Below are 19,786 nucleotides of genomic sequence, written 5' to 3'. Positions count from 1 at the left end.
TAATTTTCAAAAATCTAACGAATGACAAAAGACACGACCCCTCTCCAACTCCTAGAGGTGGAGTGGGGGTAACTTTGAAATCTTAAATGGAAATCTCCAGTTTTTATTTCAGATTTAGATTCCTTAAGTAAGAGTAAGTAACTTTTATTCGAGATATTTTTTTAAACTATTAACAGATGGCGCTGTAATCGAAAAAAATCCATTTATCCTGATGTCATACGTAAATAATAGAAACGGTCTAATATCTCGAGAAATACACTTCCAAACGAAAAACAAAAAAATATGTTATTATTTTTCAAAAACCTATCGAATGGCATCAAATACGACCCCCACTCCACAACCTGGAGGTGGGGTGGGGGGTAACTCTAAAATCTTAAATAGCAACCAAAATTTTTTACTGCAGATTTGGATCCGTAATGAAAAATTAAGCAACATCTATTCGAAAGAATTTTTAGAATTGTTGATAGATGGCGTTGATAAATCGTCTTTTTCCAATTATAGCGCCATTTATCGACAATTCTGAAAAATGTTTCAAATAAATATTGCTTAATTTTTCATGATTAACCCAAATCTGCAATAAAAATATAGATTGCCATTTAACAATTTAAAGTTAACCCCCACACCACCTGTAGGGGGTGGGGTGAAGGGCCATGTTTGATGTTATTTGATAGCTTTTTGAAAAATGTTAAAAACATGGTTTTTGTTTTTTCATTTGAAAGTGTATTTCTCGAGATATTAGACCGTTTCTATAATTTACCTATGTTATCACAATAAATGGTTTTTGCCGATTATAGCGCCATCTATCCACAATTCTAAAAAATGTCTTAAATAAAAGTTGCTTACTTTTACATAAGCAATCCAAATCTGCAACAAAAACTGGGGGTTTCTAATTAAGATTTTAAAGTTACACCCCACCCCACCTCCAGGGGTTGGAGTGGGTGGTTGCGTTTGGTGTAATTGGATATATTTTTAAAAATTGTTAAAAACGTGTTTTTAGTTTTTCGATCCGATGTTTAGTTCGCCAAATATTCGACCGTTCCGCTACTTTTGGGACACGCTATCGCTATATGTATGTATGTATGTATGTATGTATGTATATGGGGTGAGGCAGATAACTGGCCTATTAGAAATATCTCGAGAACTAAAGGCAACAGAATCGTGAAAATTGGAATAAAGGGGTTTTGAAGGATGATCTATTAAACGAAAATATTTTTATCTCTTTGCAACTTCCAGTTATACCGGAAGTTGCTTATAACTTCGTTTTTTTAAATGGGACACCCTGTATATTTTTACATTTTTGGATTTTCTTCGATGTCTTCTTTCTTAAAATATGAGGTTTTGTAATATTATACAGGGTATTTTAAAAGATAATTACGTTTTTTATTAATTTCGTAGCAAAATTAACACCCTGTAGAATTGTAGTAGTTTGACATCTAAAACTCTACTTACGTTCAAATGATTTTTAATATACTCTACTATTGTTAAGAATCATTAGTATAGCTAAATTTTTAATTTTAGTATACAGGGTTGGTCGAAACTCAGAATGAGTATTTTTTGAGTTTTCTTAAATGGAACACCCTCTATTTTAGTATTATAATGAAATGATATTTTATGGTACTTTTTTATTTCTTAAGCATTCCCTATACCTAACTGCTTTAATTTGTGAGTTATTGGTGATTCAATCTAAACATTAATTGCACCAAAAAATACGTAAAATTTTATTAGGTTGGCCGTGAAAATACTCAATCCTAAGTAATTTTTCAGAAATTTATACATATTAATCCAGACTGGTCCTTAAAATTACCAATAATGGTTTATCTATCAAAATACCTACGTAGTTAAGATTGTTGGCGCGATTAACAATTAAGCACAAATTAAAGCAGTTAGGTATAGGGAATGCTTAAGAAATAAAAAAGTACCATAAAATATCGTTTCATTACAATACTAAAATACAGGTTGTTCCATTTAAGAAAACTCAGAAAATACTCATTCCGAGTTTCCACCAACCCTGTATACCAGAATTAAAAATTTAGCTATACTAATGATTCTTAACAATAGTAGAGTATACTTAAAATCATTTGAACGTAAGTAGAGTTTTAGATGTCAAACTACTACAATTCTACAGGGTGTTAATTTTGCTACAAAATTAATAAAAGAACGTAATTATCTTTTAAATTACCCTGTATAATATTACAAAACCTGATATTTCAAGAAAGAAGACATCGAAAAGAATCCAAAAATGTAAAAATATACTGGGTGTCCCATTTAAAAAAACGAAGTTATAAGCAACTTCCGGTATAACCGGAAGTTGCAAAGAGATGAAAATATTTTCATTTAATAGATCATCCTTCAAAACCCCTTTATTTCAATTTTCATGATTCTGTTGCCTTTAGTTCTCGAGATATTTCTAATAGGCCCTTTATTTGCCTCACCCTGTATACATTTCGGTTAGTTGGTCCAATATACGATCTGTAGTAATCATAAGTAAAAATGGTCACAAGCTCAAGCTGGTTTGTTTCCTGCGAGCCGAGCTTCGAGCCGAGCCGAGCTGAATTCGAAACGAGCTGAGCTTTCCTTAACGAGCTTGTCAATAATATAGCTAATGCTCTAATACTTTTTTTCATTCATTTATTTCTGATACGACTGATACTTTTGTTTGAGAGAAAGTAATTCAGGCTACAACTATGTATTTTCAATATACAGTGTATTCGTAAATTACTACGAATGTTATATTTTACATTCATTATTATGTTTTCGGGCTCGGCTCGGCTCGGCTCGAAGGAGCCGCGAGCTCAACTTGCAGCTCGAAATTCAAACCGAGATTCTATCTCGAGCTCGGCTCGAAATTTGGAGCCGAGCTCAAGTTTGTCCAAAGTTCGGCTCAGCTCGGCTTGAGTCCATCCCTAATCCTAAGAATCTTATCTTGTTGTATGCTCCATGATTTTCCATGAAGTTTTGTTATACATATATAGATAGATATACAGTGAGCACGTAAAGGTTGGAATAAATTCATTTTTCCATGAATGGGCAATTTTGGAAGTAAATCCCGAAACAGGTCAATTTTTATTTTTAAATTACGACTTTTTGGCATATTTATCATACTGGTGACGTCACCCATCTGGGCGTGATGACGTCATCGATGATTTTTTTAAATGAGAATAGGGGTCGAGTGATAGCTCATTTGAAAGGTAATTCAATTCTCTATACAGTAATATAAACATTGACATATTTATTTACACAGGGTGTCCAAAAAAATTTTTTTAGATTCAATTTATTGACACAAAAAGAAGAATGTGTGTAATTTATTTAATTCAAAATATACTTTACTGCTATCAAAAAACAGGAAAAAATGTTAATTTAACAAATAAATATTGTTTTTTGCTTAAATTCAATATTAAAGCAGCCACCCACCTGTCTCTTGAGAGTTTGAACATTTAATTTAAGCAAAAAGCAATGACTATTTTTCAAATAAACATTTTTTTTGTTTTTGTGAGTGTAGTAAAATGTATTTTGAATTAAATAAATCACATACGTTCTTCATTTTGTCAATAAATTTAATTAAAAAAATTTTTTTGGGCACGCTCTATAAATAATTATGCTAATATTTATATTACTGAATAGAGAATTGAATTACCATTCAAATGAGCTACCACACGCCCCCTATTCTCATTTAAAAAAATCATCGATGACGTCATCACGCCCAGATGGGTGACGTCACTAGTGAGATATATATACCAAAAAGTCGTAATTTAAAAATAAAAATTGACGTGTTTCGGGATTTTTTTCGAAAATCGTCCATTCTCGAGAAAATGAATTTATTCCAACCTTTACGTGCTCTCTGTATATACACAAAACTTCTTAAAAATCGGATCAAATAACTCTTTTATTTTATCTATTTTTTTATTTTATATCCATATTATAAAGAAATATCTCTCAAAGTCTGCCATATATTTTGAGCGGATATAAAAACGTAGGTACATGTTAAATCTACTTTCTCTTCTTACAAAAAGTTCCTTTGGGATAAAATAAGTTGTCATATTTCGTTCGGGACCATCTGGGGAGCAGAAATCTTTTTATATTATAACTTTTTACACACTTTCCTGGCCAAAATAATCCAGCTTTGAATGTTTTAGACACAGGCGTCCTTACAAACTTTATGGCAAAAACTGCTTATATTATCACAGTACATATTTATATCTGGTACATAAATAGAAATGCTTATTATACCCTATTCCACGAACATACGCCTGTTTTGGATTACTTCGACAACGAATATTTTACTGTGCAAAATAAGAAGAACGAAAGTAAATTGCAAATTACATTGTTATTTATTGGAATAATTATTAGCGCCATTTACTTTCGTACTTCTTATGTTACACATTAAAGTATTCGTTGTCGAAGTAATCCAAAACAGGCGTATGTTCGTGGAATGGCCCATAGTATTTTTTTGTTTTATTCGCTGTGTGCAAGTACTTGGAGGGGATACAAGAAACGATCGTGCGCGGATAGTGGAGAAATATTGCAACTTTGTTAAATAATTCATATTATTGTCAATTGAAATTGTCAAATTGACGTATATTTCATACCTACTGTCATTGAAGAAGAAAAATTATATAATGCTCCACAATATTGATATGATCTGCAATTATTATATAAAGGTAAATTCAATTAATTGTATTTTGCTTGCAGTACTGCATTTTAATAACTAATTTTATTTACTGCATACAATTGTTTACGTTTTAATAACATAACCTGAATCTTATTTTTTCTTCTTATTATTTTTTTGGACTATGGCCTTGACAATTATTCAGTAACCAGGACTAAATATAATTGGCCAATATAATTAAAAGTGCGAAAAATGTTGCTGAGCGTAGAAACCAGGTGTCGCTTTGCCGAACTTGCACGGTCCCAATAGTGTATGTTATAAAGTTTTTTAATCAGTTTTATAAAAGTTTTAAGTTTTTCGTAACAATTTTTCACTTACCAATTGTTGGAAACCAACAGGTAGCTTGACTAATTTTTAGCTTACATTAAAATTTATTACATAGTCACCTTGAATTTACAATAGAAAGAGAACAGGATCAATCCATATATTATCTAGATTTAAAAATTATCAGACTTGAAAACAAATATGAGTATTCCATATTTCATAAACCTACCCATACTGACACAATTATACCTACACAATTCATCGTCCCATCTCACACAATATAGATTGGAAGCCTACCATAGCATGTTACATAGATTAACAGAAATTTCCAAGAAAGGAATAACACCAGCCTTTTATTAAGAGCAGCAAGAATTAAAAGAAAAAGCATTATTACAGTAAAGTATATAAATATACATGTGGTGACTGCCAAAATGTTACATAGGTCAAACTGATAGCAGTATTAACAAACGTACAGTAGAACACAAAATGGCTATAAGCAATAAACAAACATATTCTGCTTACGCACTTAGTCTTATAAAAAAATCATACCTAATGATTCTTTTAACCACCAATATCAAATTCTCCCTTTTCAAAATAAAGGCCTTAAGTTGTCCTTATTAGAATCTATGGAAATTAATAAATTAAATAATACAGATACAATCCAACACAACCAATCCAGATACATATACAACAATACAGATACCAACTTGAGAAAAACAACTTCCCACTCCTAGACTCATTCAGTTAAAGACTGTAAAGTGTAGGCTCATAGTAAATTCACATTACTATCGAATATCCAGTCCATAAATGAGAGGCTCACCTCTCTGAATAGGAGTTACACAATATAAAAAATTAATGCATAAATAGCTCACAAAAATTTCTGAAAAGTACACTTTCAGCAACCAGACCGCTTCTCTGACCAAACTCTAAAGATGTCCTCCTTAGCAGACACAACATCCAACATCCACATATACGTCTATACTTATATCAGTGATACTCAACAAATCCAGTACCAACATAAAAAAAATAATCACTTAGGATTTAATCTCTTGGACTAGGTCGCTAGACTAACTTCTTAATGAACTTTTTACTGTGTGAGTGGATAAATAGCTTACAGAATTTCTGAAAAGTACCGTTGTAGCAACCAGGCCACTTCTCTTCTTACCAAATTCTAAAGACGTCCTCCTCAGCAGACACATCATCCAAAATCCACATATACGTCTATACTAATACCAGTGATGCTCAACAAATCCAGTACCAACATAAAAAAATAAGCCCTTTACCCGCTTACTTGGACTACGTCGCTAGCCCTATACATATTATTAACTTCGACATTTGTTCTCATTTGGTATTGGTCAGTAGTCAAGTCGTGATAAGGCCCAAAGATTCTTCTGAGGATTTTTCTCTCAAAACACCGGAGTTTTCTTTCCATTGTTTTGTCAGCGTCCATGTCTAACACCCATACATGATCACCGGTCTAATCACTGTTTTATACTCGTATACTATATACTGACTTTTGATGTTCGTGTTTGGCTCTTAAGGCACGTATCCACTATATTCACAAACTTCTTGTGCTCCGCGCTCCCTGCAACTGTTGCACAGAGTCCAATCGGTGGCGCTTTATATGCAGAGGAGCGCATGCCGTATCAATTGGAGAAGTTGTAGGGAGCGCGAAGCGCAAGAGATTTGCGAACATAGTGGATACGTGTCTTTATATTTAATGGTGTTGTGTAGGCTATACACATATATCTGTTTATTGCCTGGATTCTCCCTTTTATCTCTTCCGTAATATCGTTATCTGTGGTGATGGTCGCTCCGACATATTAAAAACTTTCTACTCTATTAATAATAAAAAAAATGTGTTATTCTAGTTATAAAAATAATAGACGAATTAATAGTTATTAAGGTACCAAGGTCATTATAAGGAAAACTAGCCGACCCGGCAGACTTCGTACTGCCTCAATAGATAAAAATAAACTTTTGTATACAATAAATTTAAAATAAACAAAAGGAATTCGTAATTAATAAACAAAAAATGCTCGATGTGAATGGGGTTTTATTATTATTTTTAATTAATTACACATTATGTTTGAGGTAATAAAGTTTAAAAAACCAATACAGAAGTAAAAACTTCGAGATGTATTCTGGTATAAAATCGTTTATTTAAAACTATAAAATGTCATCGATTGCAGAACGTTTTCGTTCTAAACAGAACATCTTCAGTGCCTAGAATGAAGTATTTCCACGTTAGTTTAAAGCAAAAGGTTAAAAATGTGACTGTTAAAATGAAAAATGTGGGAATACTTACATCCTGCCGAGTATTTTGAAACTAGCACACTGTAAATAGTGTTAACATCATCATATATGGTTTACATAATGTAATATGTTAAAATGTTATGACTACAAGTCGATGTTAATGGATAAAGTGGAACACATGCTAAAAGGGTGCCATGGTTCCCTGCTCGAAGATGCTAGGTACTTGCCAATTCAATGGGCACAGACCAACTGAGAAATTATGAAGTGGATATACAATTTGACAGGGGTGACATGACATGACAAGATAAAGCCAATTTTTGGTTAAAGTTTCATTTGATTTTGGATTTTTTAATCAAATGAAACTTTAACCAAAAATTGGCTTTATCTTGTCATGTCATGTCACACCTGTCAAATTGTATATCCACTTCATAATTTCTCAGTTGGTCTGTGCCCATTGAATTGGCAAGTACCTAGCATCTTCGAGCAGGGAACCATGGCACCCTTTTAGCATGTGTTCCACTTTATCCATTAACATCGACTTGTAGTCATAACATTTTAACATATTACATTATGTAAACCATATATGATGATGTTAACACTATTTACAGTGTGCTAGTTTCAAAATACTCGGCAGGATGTAAGTATTCCCACATTTTTCATTTTAACAGTCACATTTTTAACCTCTTGCTTTAAACTAACGTGGAAATACTTCATTCTAGGCACTGAAGATGTTCTGTTTAGAACGAAAACGTTCTGCAATCGATGACATTTTATAGTTTTAAATAAACGATTTTATACCAGAATACATCTCGAAGTTTTTACTTCTGTATTGGTTTTTTAAACTATGGTATACAGCCAACTATTGGGATTTTCCCATTGATTTGTAATAAAGTTTAGTTAGAAGTAACAAAATAAAGTTTGTAGTGCAAAACAGTTATAATCTTAAATTTGTTTATCTTATAAAGAATATAACACCTTTATTTTATCTACATTCAAAACAACCCTGTATTTATAATTGGGTTCGGGGTTGTCCAGCTATATAGGTGTTGATTAATCAAAATAAAAATAAATTAAAATTAAATATCATTAAATAAAATTAAAAAAATAAATGCAATTAAAAATGAAATAAAATAAAATAAAAGAAAATAAAAAAACTTAAATTGAATAATATTAAATAAAATTAAACAAAATTAAATAAAATTTTATAATTTGCTGCTTGTTCTTTTCGTGTGCTCAGAACTTTTATCCTGCTTGCCGTTCGTCAGAAAAGTTCGGTTTAGAGATATTTTTTGAAAATTTCTAAAAATTAAAAAATTCATATTTTGCCCAATTTAAGTCCAAAAGTTAAACAGTTGTACTTTTCTTCTATGAAATTTGTTGCTCGTTCTTATTCATCTAAGATATTGAATTTCAGACACCGATTGCGCTAGAGAAAAAATGTTAGTACGGTTCTGCTCGGAGTTCAGCAAGGAGTATACTTGCTTAATTTCGTATTTTTGACGTCATTATTGTGAGAGTTATGGCGTCATGGGTAACCCCCTCATGACGTACGGGTATGGAATATAGATAACAGCCTACTACCATACCGGTCGAATATACCTGCCAAATTTCATAAAAACCGGTCAAGTCGTTTCGGAGGAGTATGGCAACAAACACTGTAAAAAGAGCATTTTATACATATAGATGTAAAAATTTTGGTGGCTACTAAAATGACTATATAAAACCGTATAAACCTTCCCTGAACTTCCACAAATAATTCAACATCAAAATTAGCCAAATCGGTCCAGCCATTCTCGAGTTTTAGCGAGACTAACGAACTGCAATTGATTTTTATATATAAGATGTAAAAAATTAGATGGCTTTTAAAAAATAACGGTTGAAGATAGAAAATAGAAAATTTGGAGTTGTAATTACCTTTCCCTTCCACATCACACAAAATTAAGAAAAAACAGTTTGGCCAAAAAAATAATAAAATACATTAGGGGCAGCCCCTGTTATGACGTACGGATATGAAAAATAAATAACAATAATAAATAACGCATAAGAGCGTTATTTTTCAAAATAACGTCCTAGGGCATTATATAATATTTAACTGACTTCGAAATCATGTCATTATTTTTCAAATAATATACCAGTCGGACGTTAAGATAATAAACCACATTGTTATATTATTGAGATAAAATCTGGAGATGAAATAGAACAGAATTAATGCACTAAATACACAAATACCACGAACGTAAATAAATCAGCAAATTGATAATACGAAACTATCCAGTTCAGACATTAAATATCTTATTTCTTCTTCTTCTTCTTCAGCCTGTGTTCGTCCACTGCTGGACATAGGCCTCTTCCATTTGCTTCCATCGATTTCTACTCTTGGCAATTCTCATCCACTGTTTGCCCGCGACTTGTTTGATATCATCTGCCCCCTCTTCTGCGGTCTGCCTACTCCTCCCTGTTCTCTCTTGGTCTCCAGTTTGTTAGTCTCTGTGTCCATTTTTCGGGATTATCTCGGGCAACATGTCCGACCCATTGCCACTTGAGCCTTGCTATACGTTCTGCGACATCAGTAATCTTTGTTCTTTCACGAATGTCGATATTTCGAATTTTGTCTCTCAAACTAATCCCTAGCATGGCCCTCTCCATCGCTCTTTGAGTTGTACTGAGCTGCTCTAAGGTTTTCTTTGTAAAGGCCATGGTCTCCAGTCCATATGTAGTTACAGGTAAGATACATTTGTCATAAACTCTACGTTTTAGACACATTGGTGTATCTCTATTTTTCAAGATAAAGCTTAATTTGCCGAAAGCTACCCAAGACAATTGTATGCGTCTTTTTTTTCGGCTATTTGGTTTTCTTTGCCGATTTTAATGGTATGTCCAAGATATATATAGTGGTCTACATTTTCAAGACTGACGTTGTCAATAACAAGATTAGTTTGTACATTACTCATTATTTTTGTTTTCTGAAGATTCATTTTGAGACCTATTTTATTTGACTGCTGGTTTAGTTCCTTCATCATTTGCTCCAGTTCCTTGATATCTGTACTGAATAATACTATGTCGTCCGCAAACCTCAAATGACTCAAATGTACACCATCAATGTTTAGACCTTTTTCCTCCCAGTCGAGCTGTTTGAATACATTTTCCAATGCTAAGGTAAAAAGTTTTGGTGAATACCAATCGATAATTCAATTGAATATTTTATTTACTTTACGTATTTGTCGCAGAACTTTAGCTAACTCATTTCTGGTGGTTAAATATGTGACCACTAAACAGTTTGGAGAATTGCTCTAAATTTATAGACATTCATAGTTTATACAGGGTGTAACAAAAATACAGGTCGTAAATTAAATCACATATTCTAGGACCAAAAATAGTTCGAATGAACCTAACTTACCTTAGTGATAATATGCACATAAAAAAAGTTACAGCCCTTTGAAATTACAAAATAAAAATCGATTTTTTCGAATATATCTAAAACTACTAGAGATTTTTTATTAAAAATTAATATGGGGCATTTTAATGGCAGGGACATCTTAAAACAAAATTATAGTGAAATTTGTGCACCCCATAAATATTTTATGGGGGTTTTGTTCCCTTAAACCCCCCCCAAACTTTTGAGTACGTTTCAATTAAATTATTATTGTGGTACCTTTAGTTAAATTCAATATTTTTAAAACTTTTTGGTTCTTAGTATTTTTTCTATAAGACAGTTTTTATCGAGTTGTGACTTCTTTTTTAATATGTTTACATAAAAATTTATGGGGGTTTTGTTCCTTTAAACCCCCCAAATGTTTGTGTACGTTCCAATTAAACTATTACTGCGATACCATTAGTTAAACACAGTGTTTTTAAAACTTTTTTGCCTCTTTGTATTTTTCTGATAAGGCACCTTTTATCGAGATGTGGCTTCTTTTTTAATATGGTTCAAAATATACCTAAAAATGTAAATCATAAATAAATTTTCATATTATTACAAAGTCTCCATAATCGTACAAATAAAATATACAAATATGTGGTGGATTTGACAAATATTCAAAATATTTCGATAAAAAGTCGACTTTTAGAGAAAGTACTAAGAGGCAAAAAAGTTTTTAAAACATTGTGTTTAACCAATGGTATTACAATAATAATTAAATTGGAACGTACACAAAAGGTTGGGGGGTTTAAAGGAACCAAACCCCCATAAAAATTTTATGGGATGTCTAAATTTCACTATAATCTTTTCTTAAGATACTACTGCCATAAGAATGCCACATGTCCATTTTCAATAAAATATCTCAAATATTTTTCGATATATTGGAAAAAATCGATTTTTATTTTGTAACTTCAAAGGGCTGTAACTTTTTTTATGTGCACATTTGTACTAAGGTAAGTTAGGTTCAATCGAACTATTTTTGGTCCCAGAATATGTGATTAAATTTATGACCTGTATTTTTGTTACACCCTGTATAAACACTACAGAAATAGAAAATATGATGTCTAGTTCGGTTGTTTATAATAGAATAACGTTTCAGTAATTATCAGTAGAGCTCGGATTGTAGAAAAAAATGCCTTTTTTGCATATTTTGCCTATTCTACGTGGTTTTTGCATATTTTGTCTTTTTTCGTATATCCCGCTTATTTGTGCCTATTTTAAAATTGTATGTTCCTATCCATGATATTATTCATGCTACTATTACTAAATGATAGAGGAGCATAAGCGGGGATTTTGCGTGTTACTCGAGCGCGTCAGAAAATCACATGGGGAGAAACCCTATACATATACCACCCCAGAGGGGCAGTCCGTAAAAAAATCTATCCTTAGAAAAACTCGAAAAAGTCAGATTACAATGTAAGTAAAGTACATGAAGAAGTGTATATATATCAAAATTCTGACGATTTAAGCTAGACGATAAAAAAACAAATATTTCGCCAAATTAACACCACATGGAAAAAGGTGGGGATTATATTAAAATCTTAAATAGAAATACCCATTGTTTATAGCAGATTTGGATTCCTTACGTAAAAATAAGTAACTTTTATTATTTAAGACTTTCTTAGAATTATGGATAGATGGCGCTATAATCCGAAAAAACAATTTTTGGAAATGGAAAACTTAATTCAAAAATGGAAAGTCTACACTAAAATGCAAAAAAATAAAAAAAATTAAAAATAACCATTTTCAATTTCGTTGCAAAACGAAAACACAGCCGAACCATATTCTAGTCCAACCAGAGAGTGCTGCAAGCACCCCTACCGGTTTCGAAACTTATTAGTCTCTAATCAGGAGGCACATATGTTGTTCTCCCCGATCCAACCAAAACAAACCCCAGCGTGCAGTCCCAGATTGCAACGAACGAAATGGCATAGATGCCCTAGCGGCAACTGCTAGCAAAAAACTTAAGTTTTCACTCTAATGGCATATAAAACAACATAATGCTATTCTACACCCCACCAGAATGAAAACAATGGGAACCTTCTCTGGTTACACCTCCGAGGCTTCTACAATTTGCAAGCCATACGGATGCTGAGACTAAGGAAGATGAGGGAATTCTACAATTTACAATTCACGTCCCATGTGCTCAGCGCGGTAAAGTTCCAACGAGAATGGTTCCCTTCATACTCCACACAGAGTAAATGTAAATCAAAAATTAATAACCATTTTCAATTTCGTTGCAAAACGAAAACACAGCCGAACCATATTCTAGTCCAATCAGAGAGTGCTGCAAGCACCCATACCGGTTTCGAAACTTATTAGTCTCTCATCAGGAGGCACATATGCTGCTCTCCCCGATCCAAGCAAAACAAACCAAACGTGCAGTCCCGGATTGCAACGAACGAGATGGCATAGATTCCCTAGCGGCAACTGCTAGCAAAAAGACTGAAGTTTTCACTGTAATGGCATATAAAACAACATAATGCTATTCTACACCCCACCAGAATGAAAACAATGGGAACCTTCTCTGGTTACACCTCCGAGGCTTCTACAATTTGCAAGTCATACGGATGCTGAAACTAAGGAAGATGAGGGAATTCTACAATTTACGTTCTCGTTGGAACTTTACCGCGCTGAGCACATGGGACGTGAATTGTAAATTGTAGAATTCCCTCATCTTCCTTAGTTTCAGCATCCGTATGGCTTGCAAATTGTAGAAGCCTCGGAGGTGTAACTAGAGAAGGTTCCCATTGTTTTCATTCTGGTGGGGTGTAGAATAGCATTATGTTGTTTTATATGCCATTAGAGTGAAAACTTAGTCTTTTTGCTAGCAGTTGCCGCTAGGGCATCTATGCCATTTCGTTCGTTGCAATCCGGGACTGCACGCTGGGGTTTGTTTTGGTTGGATCGGGGAGAGCAGCATATGTGCCTCATGATGAGAGACTAATAAGTTTCGAAACCGGTAGGGGTGCTTGCAGCACTCTCTGATTGGACTAGAATATGGTTCGGCTGTGTTTTCGTTTTGCAACGAAATTGAAAATGGTTATTCATTTTTGATTTACATTTACTCTGTGTGGAGTATGAAGGGAACCATTCTCGTTGGAACTTTACCGCGCTGTGCAGATGGGACGTGAATTGTAAATTGTAGAATTCCCTCATCTTCCTTAGTCTCAGCATCCGTATGGCTTGCAAATTGTAGAAGCCTCGGAGGTGTAACCAGAGAAGGTTCCCATTGTTTTCATTCTGGTGGGGTGTAGAATAGCATTATGTTGTTTTATATGCCATTAGAGTGAAAACTTAGTCTTTTTAAAATGGAAAACTTATTTTTTTTTTATTTTAGGACCTAATCTTGACAGCCCAATGGGCCCCCATGGTGCTTTATTGCAAATTTAGCATCCAAGGCTCCCCTACTAAAACCATTCTATAATAAAGTTTTGGGTCAATAATAAAATATCAATGATTGGTTTGTAATAGATTTCTAGGCCAATGTAGCTGATCCAGACTTAGGGATTGGGAAATCCCTAACCTTTTCCCCTTGTTTAATAAACAATTATCAGTTGTACAGTCGATTCCTGTATCACAGTTTAGTTTTGTTGCATTCGCCGAAAATAAAGAATACACATTTTAAAAGTTATAGACGTTTGTTAATGTCTCAGAATTACCCTACAGGGTATTTCAGACAAGCGATGTAGTGTACGTAGGATAGGGCTATGCAAACTAAATGATAATTTTATTGACAACGTTGCCCAACGGCAGCGGCCTTGAAGGGTAGTATTAGGCAAGTACTTGTAGAGGATTATCGCTGTTAACTGCTGTGGAATACAAAAGCAAGATTTATTTATGATAATTCACAGAATGGGCGAAATATAGCAAACCATAATACTACAATTTTAATGTTTGAAATGCGATATAGAGGGATATGGAGCATTTTGTAAACAGTGCGGGCAAATCATTAAGTTTTATTTTTTGTTTCTCTTTCTCATCCCATAACTAAATTCCAGAATGGTATTAAAATTTCAAATATTGTTATTTTTTTAAATTAGCTGATTTTAAGTAGCGAAAAGTACTTTATTGACCAGCATTGTGGAATTTCGCTTCATAAATCCAATTTGGAAAAATTAAATTCCTCCAAGTTAGTCCAAATATACCTGCGAGAGAGTTTACACGGTTAAAAAAAAAAAGAAGGAAAACACGTTTAAATTTGAGTTATGCTAGATGATGATTGCATCCAACATTCCTCTGAATATTAATATTCGCTGATAACCAGCGAATTCGTGTGTGGAGAGAGCCGACAAGAGCTGCAAAACTAGCCACACACGAATTCGCCGGTTCTCACTATTTAAAAAGATTCTGGTCTCGTCTGAAAACAGCACAAAATTCCAAAACTGTTGAGGGAGATGTATGTGTTCTTGAGCCCACTGGAGGCGGTCCAAAACATGTCTAGGTTGTAGCTGAAGAACTCTTATTTCTCTACCACTTCTCAAACCTGAGTCTAAAATTCTTCTTCTTATTGTAGTCAACGATAATCTGACTCCTGAAGCATGCCTCAATTCTCTTTGGAGGGCTGGTACAGACCCGTGTTGAGCTGCCCCCCCCCCCCACTTGCAAAAATCAAAAAACAAATAGCCCTGATTTATGAGCTCCTTATGAGCTCTCATATTCCGCACACTAAAAATTTTGAGCTCGTTCTACTGAGCAGGAATTTAATACTTTAGTGTGGGGGCTGAGTCAGCCCCCCCCCACTACTTAAAAATAGGAATATTGAATCTGTTTTTGCGGCAGAATTACGAGCTATTTATGAGCTCTTGAAATTATATAGTGTCGATTTTTGAGCTCATCCCCTTCACTCCCAATCAACCCTTTAATTGATTTAAGTTAAGAGAAAAATGCTGAGAAAACTTAAAATATATCGTATTGCGGATATAATTCCTATAGCTTATATACTCTAAAAATAAACTATTAAATCACGTGCATTTCGATTATTGAGCTACAACCCCTTCGCAAGAAAATCACCCTATCTTCCCGGCTTAAGAGAAAGTTGTACTTAAAATGCATTAAACTAATTATTTGGCGAGTATATATCATTTAATAATTTATAAGCTTCCAAGTTACGCGCATCTAAATCAGTAAATTGCAATTTATTTTGTATAGTGCAGTCACTGAAAGTAAAAATCAACGATTACCTTCAATTTCGGTGAACCTTCATCGATTTTCACGAAAATTGGTAAGTGGTTAGAGGATACGTGATTTAATAGTTTATTAGAGGAATTATATCCGCAATACGATATATTTTAAGTTTTCTCAGCATTTTTCTCTTAAGTTAAATCAATTAAAGGGTTGTTTGGGGGTGAAGGGGATGAGCTCAAAAATCGAAACTATATAATTTCAAGAGCTCATAAATAGCTCGTAATTCTGCCGCAAAAACCGATTCAATATTCCTATTTTTAAGTGGTGGGGGGGCTGACTCAGTCCCCCACTAAAGTATTAAATTCCTGCTCAGTGGAACGAGCTCAAAATTTTTAGTTTGCTGAATATGAGAGCTCATAAATAGCTCATAAATCAGGGCTATTTGTTTTTTAATTTTTGCAAGTGGGGGAGGGCAGCTCAACACGGGTCTGGTACAGACATAGAAGAGTTTCTACGGATGGAAATTCTGATATCTATTCTGTCGATCAGTGGTAACCGAGGTCTACCAGACGGAGCTCTATTCCGTATCGAGTTTGTTTCCAGGAACTTATTCCATATCCGTGAGACATCACTCTGAGAAACACCCACTCTTTCCGCCATAAACCGCTGTGAATGGCCTTCTTCAACTAAATCGATAATTCTTATACGGTCCAACTCAGAAATTATAATACGATTCATTTTTAATAACGTTTTTAAAAATTTCACCAGAATAAATTTTTCAAATGTTACACCTTGGCAAAACCAGGTCAATTAAATGGGTATTCAAATAAAGTAAAAAAACCAAAAAAGGTATATTTTTTATAAAAAAGACCCATTAAATATGTGATAAAGATACAGATTTATAAAAGCGTAAACATCGTGAATTAGAGGGGTGATGCATAACTTTTGAAACTATGTGTATAATTGCACATTAAAACATAATGATAGGGGAGCCCAAGCGGGGTTGTTTGCAGTTACTCGATCATATGGGGAGAAACCTGGTACCCTGCAGATGTACGTCTACCATATATTGGCTCGTAACACAGGGGAGTTCGTTAAGGGGGGTCCGAAAAAAATCTATCCTTAAAAATAGGTACCCGAAATTGTCAGATTAGGATAAGGTAAGTTAGGTACATGCAAAAGAGTGTATATTTAAAAAATCTGACGATTTGAGCGGGCCGTAAGGAAATGGGTGAGTCAAAAATTTCACAAAAAATGCGAATATTTCGTAAAATGAACGTTATATCGAAAAACTAAAAAATTATTTAATAATGTCTTAATAATTATTGAAATAAAATAGTTCAAATCTATCGAATGATGCCAAACATGACCCTTTAAAATTTTAAATACAAATCCCGCGATATTTCTCAAAATAAACATCAGATCTAAAAACTGCAAAATCTATCGAATGGTACCAAACACGACCCCCCTCCACAGAGGTGGGGTGACTTTAAAATCATAAATAGGAGCCCCAAATTTTTATTGCAGATTTCGATTCTTTACGTAAAAATAATCAAATTTTATTCGAAACATTTTTTCGAATTATGGATAGGTGGCGCTATAATCGGAAAAAACGATTGTTGTAAATGGAAAATTAAATTAAAAAAATGGAAATTCTCAACTTAAATGGAAAATTTTACTAACTTTTTTTTTGTTTTAGAACCTAATAATCACAACCCAATAGGTCCCCATAGCGCTCGAGTGACTGCAAATTTAGCATACTTTTCTCCCCTACTATAATTATTAATTCTAAAAAACTTTTCATAATAGCGATTTTCCATATTATGAATTAAAATACGTAAATAAACAAAAATTTTGTTATGATAATGCTCGCATTTTCAGCTGTTTAACATATTATATTGATTAACATCTTCCTGTTTTAGCTCCTTAGTTATTTCAAACTGGCAAACAGGTGTATGTTCTCAAAGAAATTGAAAGTGTGTAAAAAAATGTTTTAATAATCAGCTAAGTACTTCCAACACATAACGTGCCATCATCAGAGCTTCCTAAAAGGACATTTAAGATAAGAGATTTTTTATAAACAAAAGATTGAAAAAACTTACGTCCTCTTATAAATCCTTCATAGAAGAGTAATTGTTAAAATTCACATGATAAATCATGGATACTGGGCAAAAGCCACAGATATCGGGTATAAAACCCTTAAAATTAAAAGTTTATCACATCTAAATTCTTTTTTAGTTTAAAAATTACAACATGGCTGCGTCAAACCATTGTGAGTTCACGTGAACAGCTGAGCGCTGTCATTCATTCAAATGATAAAGAAGGAACCACTAATTTATGCGCCCTCTATATTGGTATGTAAATAAAAATTAAAAATTAATTAAATTGAAAATGGCTAAAAGGCCATGTATTGGTTAAATTAATTCTAAGTGAAGATACTAAATTTTTAAAGTTAAATTTTCAAAATTACAAATATTAATATTGAAGTGAAATGTTAACGTGTATGTAAGTTATCAAAATTCTTTTAAAAAACAAACCGTTATGGTTTGACCAAGTGTGGAAGAAGTTAGATGAAAACAAACCAAGGAGAAGTCTCATTTGTCAAGTTCAGAGTTCGAAAGCTGTAATTTTATAAAATTAACAAATTTACCAATAGATTAAGTCAAATCTTAAACATTCTACTTATATGTAGTCAATGAAAGAAAACTCAAGAATACCGAAAAAGTAATGTTCAAAATACCTACAGCAATTGTTGGGTATACTGTATACTAAACCGAAATTATTAGAAAAATTTCTTAAAGATAGGAACAAATTTACAATTTAATTGAATCTGAGTGTTAACACAGTTTTGAGGATTTCTTTTTATTTCCCTACTTATTTCTAGATCTTCTAGTAGATTCATTTTAGTACAGTTATTATTTGGTATGCTATGTAGGATCCTACTATCTCTTTGGGGACTAAAGCTGTGTTTCGATGCATGCAAATGATGACCAAATCTAGATTTATCGATCTTTGAAAGATGTTCTTTAATACGTGTATCCAACGGTCGCATCGTTCTACCTACGTAGGTCACAGGGTAGTCACCACATGACAATTTATATATGCCACTTTTAGAAGTTTTTTTAATTCTGTCTTTAGTATGAGAAAAAATAGACCTGATGTTTTCTTTTCATTTAAATGAGAGTTTTAAGTTATGTTATTTAAGATTTTGGATATATTGTCTGAAGGATAACCTATGTATGATATAGATCTATACATAACTTCTGAATTGGAATTGTCAGGAGTAGCATTATAAGCTAGAGATCTGTTCCTTTTATTCCTTAATTTGTTGAGTATGTTGTCAACCAAAGTAGGGGAGTAACCATTACTATATGCAAGTTGTTTAATAATATCTATTTCAGAAGTAAAATTTGTGTCTGATAATGGTAAGCTAGTAAACGGTGGATATAGCAATAAAAAGATACCATCTTCTGTTGAAAAGGATGATTAGAAGATCTAGATATAGTGTGGTCAGTCTGAGTTGGTTTTCTAAAGACTAAAAAACTTAATTTGTTCTCTATTCTAGTCAATGTTAGGTCTAGAAAATTAATAGAATTGTTAGACTCTGTTTCTAAAGTGAATGTTATGGCTGGATGTAAATTATTGAGTGAAACTAGAATATTTTCTGCATCAGAGGAATTTCCATCTATAATAGCTAACACATCATCCACATATCTGAACCAATACAAAATTTTTTGTAAAGGATTATGATGTGAAGAATGATTGTCAAAGATATTACACTCAAGGTTATTTAGGAACAAATCTGCTAGTAAGGGTGATAAGGGATTTCCCATTGCAAGGCCTTGTGACTGTCTATAAATAATATTGTTAAAAGAAAAGAAATCTTGTGACAAACATAATTTAAGTAAACCCAATATGTGGGAAATTGTACCTCTATTAGTTTTACTGTTAATAAGTAAATTCTCCACTATAGGAATGGTTTCATCTCTTGGTACGTTCGTAAACAAATTACTTACATCGAAAGAAACTAGAAAGAAGTCTCTAGGTAAATTTAA

The sequence above is a fragment of the Diabrotica virgifera genome, chromosome 6 (assembly GCF_917563875.1).
Source record: "Diabrotica virgifera virgifera chromosome 6, PGI_DIABVI_V3a".
Taxonomy (NCBI): Eukaryota; Metazoa; Arthropoda; class Insecta; order Coleoptera; family Chrysomelidae; genus Diabrotica; species Diabrotica virgifera.
The sequence above is the reverse complement of the archived record's forward strand: the minus strand, read 5'-3'. Positions refer to the sequence as shown.